The sequence below is a fragment of the Vigna unguiculata genome, chromosome 11 (genome assembly GCF_037176805.1).
Source record: "Vigna unguiculata cultivar grain cowpea cultivar isolate G323 ecotype 2 chromosome 11, ASM3717680v1, whole genome shotgun sequence".
Lineage (NCBI taxonomy): Eukaryota > Viridiplantae > Streptophyta > Magnoliopsida > Fabales > Fabaceae > Vigna > Vigna unguiculata.
Window position 1 is genome coordinate 10,700,989 of NC_140802.1, and position 9,046 is coordinate 10,710,034.

At 33.4% G+C, this 9,046-nt stretch overlaps 1 pseudogene; it reads left to right on the plus strand.

Annotated features, from left to right (window-relative positions):
* The first annotated feature begins 1,327 nt into the window (after positions 1 to 1,327).
* Positions 1,328 to 3,462, plus strand: LOC146880994 (uncharacterized; annotated as a pseudogene).
* Positions 3,463 to 9,046: the final 5,584 nt, after the last annotated feature.

Genomic DNA, 9,046 nt, shown 5'->3' on the forward strand with positions numbered 1-9,046 from the left:
GTTCTTCTCTAAGAAATTATTATCAAGGCATCCACACAAGCATAGGTGTTGATAATTAAGATGAAAGGAAATCAAAGAAGTATGAAAAAAAAAAACTCAACAATATAACGAACACTTGAATAAGAGTGATACACTATATAATTCTATATTCGTCACAAGACCTCTTCCCTTCCTAACAAAACGCTAGAGTAACATGAAATGAAAAGGGGAATGTAACATGAAACAACAATGGAAAGCACGAAAAACAGAGTTACTATGAAAAAAAAGTGTTTGATGGAATGTCTGAGGGAAAATGAAAACTTGACAAATTTGTAGGATAAATGCCTAAGCGAAACTAAGTTATGAAATATAGATTATGACATCAATTGGAACACACTTGAATAATACATCAATGTAATTAACGACTTCAGAATCAGAAATCTAAACTAAAACAACAAATTGAAACCAGTAAACAAAGTTAGACAGCAAACTAAAATGAAACTAGTGAGTAGTATATGTGACTGAAAAATAGACATTGTGAAGATTGATATGCAAAACTGAATTAAGATGCAATAAAATGGTTTGAATCATGAACACAACATGCAATTTATTCTAGAATCATACTAATTGAAAACTAAAACCGAGAATTGATACTAAGAACAAGTACAGAATTAGATTTCTAAAATGGGGAAAACTAACTAAACTAATAAACCTAACTTTCTAAAATGGGGTAAAAATTGAAATATGCAATCAAAATTGAATTAAAGTCATGAACAAGATTCAAATGATGAAACTAAACTTAAACAATGCATAGAATTGTAAAATGAATTCAGAAACTGAAATCTAATATGCAGAACCAGTGTTAAAATCTGAAAATAAAAGATCAACTATATTAACTATCATAACTATATTACCACCATGATGAACAAATGAGAAATCTGAATTGAAATGTGAATTAAGCAATGGAAACACAAATTAAATCATGAAAACTGATTAGGGACCAAGTTAACCGGTTCAACATTTAACAAGTTGTTCTTCAATGATTGCTTTGACCTGGATATTAGAAGCAACAAAATTGAGTTTGTCTGGTTTCTCCTACTAAAGAAATAGAAATATTCAAATATTGAACCAATGCAGAATCTCAAAAAATTTTACTGTCATTACTTTAAATGGTATAAGTGAACAAAAATGTGAATAAAAAATAGTGGCAATAAAAGAGGCAACAAAGACATCAAATTTGTTAACAATTTACTAAATTTGTCAAAATTAGTCGTGAAAATGGTTCTCTGCTATGCTCCTTAAGTTTTCAATATGGCATTACTCTTTTCTAAGGTTTGCTAGTACGTATATGAATGTGTATATAGACTTAAAAAGGCAAGTTGGTAATGAACTCATGGTGATTTTATTTAATCATTAAGTTTCCAATAAAAATTTATTTTATATATTCAATAAGAAGTAGATATGTTTTCAGGCTAGGTGGATCAATTATTTAGCTATAAATAATGTCACAATTATATTTCCATGACAGGAACTGAAATGACTATTTGAGGAAGAGGTAGAGGTCAAGGTAGTCACACTCTAAGTCAACTTAGGCCTATTCAATGTCATGTTGGTCCTTCAGAACTAGATCCTATTTTGCAATCACCAGGTATAATTGTTGAAAGCACTCTAAAGTTTTGTATGTATTTAACAACATTTATCTTCATGAAAAACAAATGACAATTCATTTTGTTTAGATTAAGAGAAAAAAAAGAAGAAAAAAGGCAATAAATTAGCTTTGTCAACAATTTATAGTTTCAATGTTTTTTTTAGGTGCTACTTCAGTGTTTGATGGTGGTCAATCAAATGTCAATCCAACATCTAATGACGTACCTACTCAAGATCCTTCAAGTGTATATTCTCATAATGAAGTTGATAGGAGACTTGTCATATCTGTACAAACAGTTAGCAGACTGTAAGTACATCTAATCAAATATTCAATTCAATGTTGCTAATTTTTGGTTTGTAAAATGATTATTTGAACATGCAGAAGAAGGTTTGTTCCTGATTCTGTGACTCGAGATATCATATATGAAGTATTGATGAGAATGCCTAATCCAGCTGAGAAATGGAAAACTTATTTTGCTAATATGAAAGAAATATTATTCAATGATTTTAAGGCAAGTTACTATAATCTTTTATCTTTATATTACATTTACTTATCATTAATTTTGATAAATTTGTATTGGTGTAGAATAAGTACCGATTTGCATCAGATTATGATCGTAGCATGGCAAGAAAGGTTTGGAATTTAACATGCATGGATCGCTAGTCTGACTCTTTATCTAAGGCAAGAAAAAAGGCTAGAGAAAGAGCAAACTCAGATAATATAGAAGACTTAAAAGGTTTTGGGCCAAGAGGAATAAGGATTGAGATGTGGGACGCTTTAATTGACATATGGATGACATAAGACTGGAAAAAGAAATTTATTGCTGGTAAAAACAATAGGGCTGCCAAGCCAGAGGCTATGGTGCACACTGGAGGGTCAATAAGCTTTGGACAACACTTGAAAAAGATGGTATTCATTTTCTTATTTTGTAGAAATATCTATGACTTTCTAATAATACTTATATATTGTATACATTTGGTGGATATCATTAGTGTATCAATCATATACATAAACATACTTATTATATATTTTGATATACATTTCGATTTTGATAGTATTCATTTTATAGAATTACATATTATTTTATAGGAGGCGGAACGTAATGGGTCTGTTTCTTATGGTGAACTATACAACAAAGTTCATAAAAGAAAAGACGGTCAATATGTCTCCAATAAAGCAAAAAATTTCATTGTAAGTATACATGTAAGATAATTTATTTACTTATTTAATCTTATATTACAAAATGATTGATTTACTATATATAGGAATCATATGAAAGTGCTATGGTAGAAAAATATGGAGAAGATGTATCAAAGCATCCTAAAGTTGATTATGAAGTATGGATGAAAATGGGAGGTGAAAATAAGAAAGGTAGAATTCATGGTATTGGTCGTAGCTTGGAACTTGCCATTATCAATGTGAATGGTTCCTCTTCATCAGTTGTAGGTCCTTCCACAAATCCAAATCATGCACCTCCAACAGAAGAAATCACGACAATAGCTACACAAATGTCTCAAATGCAACAAGAAATGTAGACATAGTTACATTTACAAACTGAATCTCAAAAGCAACTACAGATAGAGTTACAAGCACAAATAGAGGCACATGCACAACAGGTGCAAGCTCAGTTGAAAGCACAAGCAGATATGCATGCACAATTCCAAGCACAAATACAAGCACAAATGCAAGCACAAGTAGAAATGCAAAAGCTTTTACAACAACAAATGTATACACAAATGCAAACACAAATGGAGTTTTTCAAGACACAAATATTTCCTGCACTAAAGATATCTTCACCACCGTTTGTCATGAAACATGGCGAGAAGAAAATATGAAAATGATGATTTTTTTTTTGTTTCTAAACACGTATTTTAATGATGTATGTTGACAATTGTGAAGACTACTTTCATTATGTTCATCACTTTTATTATTTTGAATGTAGTAACATTTGACATGTTTCATATAAAATGTTTGGCAACATTTATACTTAATGTTATATTTATGTCAAAATGCATTTCATAAGGTACAAGTAAAAGCATGGAATATTTTGGATCGATGCAATTAGCTACTATTTTTCTAGGGATTAAATTGTTCAATTAGCGATGGCTTAGGTAGGCATTAGCTAGGGATAAGTTTGCTAGGGATTAGCTAGGGAATAGCTACAACTAGTTTGCTAGGGATTAGTGGGGGATTAGCTACAATCAATTTGCTAGGAATTAACTAGGGATTAGCTACAACCGATTTGCTATGGATTAGCTAGGGATTAGATACAATTAATTTGTTAGGGATTAGCTAGGGTTTAGCTACAACCAATTTACTAGGGATTAGCTAAGGTTTAGCTACAACCAATTTTCTAGGGATTAGCTAGGAATTAGCTACAATCGATTTGTTAGGGATTAGCTAAGGTTTAGCTACAACCAATTTGCTAGGGATTAGCTAGGAATTAGCTACAATCTATTTTCAAGGGATTAGCTAGGGATTTGCTACAACCAATTTGCTAGGGATTAGCTAAGGTTTAGCTACAAACAATTTGCTAGGGATTAGCTAGGGTTTAGCTACAACCGATTTGCTAAGGATTAGCTAGGGATTAGCTACAATTAATTTGCTAGGGATTAGCCAGGGTTTAGCTACAACCGATTTGCTAAGGATTAGCTAGGGATTAGCTACAATTAATTTGCTAGGGATTAGCCAGGGTTTAGCTACAACCGATTTGCTAGGGATTAACTTTGTCGCTAATCTCTCGCAAAACGATTCAGCGAGGGATTAGCGAGGAAATAGCGAAGACACTATGTCGTAACTAAAATATAGGTAGCTAAGTTGTTAATCTCTTTAAACAAAGAGATTAACTTAATCATTATAAATATTATCATATTACAATCAGATAAAAAGAAAACAAGGAAAAGAAAACACCTCTCTTGAAAACACAAGAGATGAAAGTAAACTTCCTTTGAATCACACAAAGGACTTGACCCAGCTTTCATAGCAACAGCAGAGCACTCAATCTCCTAGAAACCCTCTTAGAAAAAGTTATCGTTCTACTCACACTAGGCTTTTCAAAGCACTTTTAAGCACACTCATAGAACTTCTTTGCAAACACAACACTGAGACTCTAGCTCTCAAAAAGGTAAGTTCGAAGTAGCACTTCAGTTCTTTAAATAAGGGTTTCTAAAATTAGGTTAAAAACTGAATAGACATTTTCCAACTACCAAGGATAATCGATTATCATTTATGATAATTAATTATTCTAGTGCATTTTCTTAATAAAAAGTTCGAACCGATAATCAATTATCTTAGGAGATAATCAATTATCCTTAGTGATAATTGATATCACTGCGGATTTTACAAAAATGATGGAATCCAAAGATATGAAGAGCATGCTGCTGATTCTAAGTCAATCTAAACTACTTTACAACAATTCAACTTGTTTTACAAGATGACTTTAAACATTAAAAGCTTGTCTTCAATTTATCTTTAAATTTTCTTGGTCACCATTCAAAATATCTAGGCTTTCTTCTTTAGCCAACCATCTCCCCCTTTTTATGATGATCAAAATATGTTTAAAGTACCTATAACTTCCTGTAGTTGAAAGACTTACAAAGAAAGTGGTTAAAATAAGTTAATGTTTTCTTTAAAATTTTCTCCCTTTTTTGATCATTAGAGAAAAGGATATAAAACTGCCCCTGAATAAGATAATCATTAGTGTTAGTTTTGAAATGGTTGAAAAGCCAAGAAGGGGGGGTTGAATTGGCTAGTTAAAATTTTAGGCTATCTTTGCAAGCTAAAAACCACCTTTAATTGAATCAAATAGATCACCAAGTTAGGATGCAAACAATACTAAACTATACACTTTCAATCGATCAAAAACAGAGTTAACAGATTGATTTTACTAAACAGATTCTGTTCTGGTATAATCAATCGATTGAAACTGAAAAACAGTCGACTGAAATACTGGGAAAAATGCAGAAATGCGAATTTTAATTTTAAACCATAAACAATGCTCAAGAATGATCAAGATCAGTTCCAAATGATTATACAAACATGCTCAATGCTTCAGATGCTATGAAAACATGCAAAAACATGAAAAAAGATGATTAAAGCACAAGTTCTTGAAACTTTAAAATGAAAATCCAAGAGAGAAAGGTTAGAGAAGAGAGGACACCACGAATTTTTATACTGGTTCACTTAAACCTGAGCTACATCCAGTTTGTCAAGGCAACCTTAGCTTGACTTTGCACTATTTCAAAAGTTTTACAAAGTATCCACCCATACACTTCCAAAATATGCAAAAACACCACAAAAGACTCTTGAATCACACAAGAATCACACCAGCACAACAATAACCCTCTTGCAGACCTGGAAAACCATCAGGCACACACACAAAGCTTGAGAAAGATCAAACCTTAGTGATAACACAACCTTGCCTACCACAAACCACTTTCTCCAAGCTTCAAACCAAGTTAAAAGCTTCAAGAATTGATCCAAGATCAATCTTCAACAGCTGCAACATATATGATCACGAAGGAGAGAGTTTCCACAAGTTTCCAGAACCAAATCGTCCTCTAAAATGATCAACAGACCTCTCTTTCGAAAATCACAGCTTTTATAGTCAAACTGTTACGAAATTCAACAGGTTGATTTTCAAATCAATCGGTTGATTTCACTTGACTTAAGTGAAATCAGTCGATTAAAAGCTAAATCAACTGATTGAATTTGTTAAAATTTAAGACTACTGCAGCCAACCTTTTAACCTGTTAAAAAGCCATTCAACAGATTTAAAAAAGACATTTTAAGCTGTTGAAAAACCATTCAACAGATTAAAAACACAACAAAGACCAAACTAAATCTAATTAATGCTTTAAGGTCTACAACATGAATTACAAACAACAAGTACACTTTCTTAATGATGTAACAACATGGAGAGCACACATTCTAGCCTTGATCACCATAGATATCATCAAATCTCCTTTCTTTCATCAATGTAGGCTTCATTCCAATGGTTATGGCTTCAAGATAATTCAAAAGAGCTTCATTCAATCTTCATCACATCTTCAAGAAGCAAACCACCTTGGCTTCTCATGTCAGCAATCTCCCCCCGATTTGATGAAGCCAACCTCTATTCCATCTATCTTTTTCTATCTTCCATTGCAAAATGCTTCTTCCATTTGTTGGATACCAATTGATGAAGTAACACCTTAGCTTGAGGCTTGTGAACATGAAAAACATTTTACAGCAACAATACACACAAGCTAGCAAGTATACAATTGTGATCATGCTCCCCCTATCAATAATATGGGTTCAAATTCATATTTGATTATTGATTCCAATTTTTAATGCTTAGTTTAATGTGATCAATTATCCATTTTCCAATTTTCCAATTTTTCTCCCCATTTGGATTCATCAAACAGAACAAATTCATAAAGATAACAAGCATTGCATTTCATTTCATTAATACTGGAAGGGAATACAACCAACAGAAACTAAAAATAGAAAACAGATGCATAAAGCTGATACAATCAGCCGACTGAAATGAAAAACAACCAACTGAAACAAACAGAACCCAAACTGAAAAATCACAAACATAAGGATGCAATGCATGATCCTAAACAACCACCACACTCAGTCATCCTGAGGGTCATTTATGGTCTGGAATGAGTGGAGCATATCATGGATATCATGAATTTGGCCATCCAATGCATTGAACCTTTCATTGCAATAGTTGTGATGTTCATGTTGAGACACATTGAGCTCATGCAGCTGGTTCAGCACCATCCTCTCAAAATGTGAGTACATAGGGCCTCTATCCTTTGGAGGGTTGTAGGGAATCAAGTCCATAGGTCCAACAGTTGGTTCTTCCTCTTGATTTGCACCACTTGGACCAGCTTCATGTTCATGTGCACCACCAACAATAGCTCCAATAGTTGTCCATCCATTTCCCACCTTGATAAAGCCCATTTTGTGCAGATTTTGGTTGGAGGTATGGTTCAATAGTCCAGTTGACTCCTCTAGCTCATCCTTTACATCAATACCAAAGTATTCAATGAATTTAGACACCAAAACCACATATGGAAGCCTAAAATCTGTGAGCCTCTTGGCCTTGAGCATGTGATCACGAATGTTGTGTTGAATGCAGTACATGAGTATCAAATCTCCGTCATTCAATGTTGAATGGTTGCTACCACGTGGAACAAGGATTTTTGTGACAATCATATCAAGTAACCTTTGATCCACCTTGAGACCACCAACATGGAAGTGTTTGATTTCAGCAATAGGATTTCTCAAGCATTGGCTATAGTATTGCATCTTGTTGAATTATGGAACAGCCCTAGTTTCACCTTTTCTCACTTACACACCCCTTGGTTTGAGTCCAACCACATCTTTCCAAGCTCTCTTGTTGATCTCCATTTGAACACCCTTGATGTTGGACAGTAAGACATCATTTTTGAACTCCAAGTTGGTGAAAAACACATTCACCAAGTCTGGATATATTTTCCCTGAAAGTTCAAGGAAGAAGTTCAACTTTTGATGCTTTAATTGATGGAATAGGCTCTCAAACCCTTCAGCCCTTAGCCAAGAGAACCTCAACACCTTAGAAATGTTGATTTGCTTCCTGTTCATCTCAATGAGGAACACTTGAATGTTGTCCTCATGATCCTCAAACCATGCTTCAATTCTTCCATGGCTTTCATGATTTGGAGACCTTGGAGAAGGAGGAGTGGAGTGCTCATCATCAGATTGGGTAACTCTTTGGGAACGACGAGGCATGATGAGTGTTGGTGTGGCTGTTTCTAAGAGATGTATGATGCAAATGCAGCAATACAAGTGCAGTATTTATAATTCAACAAACTGATTTTTAGAAACAGTTGATTAAATGGTGCAGATTTTTCTAATTAATTCGTTTTATGTTACCCAAATCAATTTAATGCAGTCCAAAATAGTATCTCGTGCATTCATGATGTTTTCAATGTGTTTTTATGAGAGAATCAATCAGTTCAGATCATGTGAGCTGCATGCACATTGGAATTGTACACTAGAGTGCTTTTTGGTCAAACAATTCAGTAAAAGTAACACATGGCTGATGAAATGGGCAGTTAAGAGCAGATAGTACCTGACACAAAGATGCTTTCTTTGACCAGGTCAGCTTAACAGTTCAATTTGTGAGTAAAAACACAATTTAAGTAAAATCAGCACGTTGAAAAACAGAATCAATCGACTAAAACAACATTAGAGCATTAGAGATTAAAAACATAATTTGGTTAAGTGAAATCAGTTGACTGATTTTGAAAATCAATCGATTGAAAATCGTGAAATTGAACTTCATTTTTCCAGATTCAGTTTTAATGAATTTGATTTCACAATCTCCCTTTTGAACATGATCACGAATGAAGTGATGCCTAATCTCTATATGCTTGGCTTTAGAAT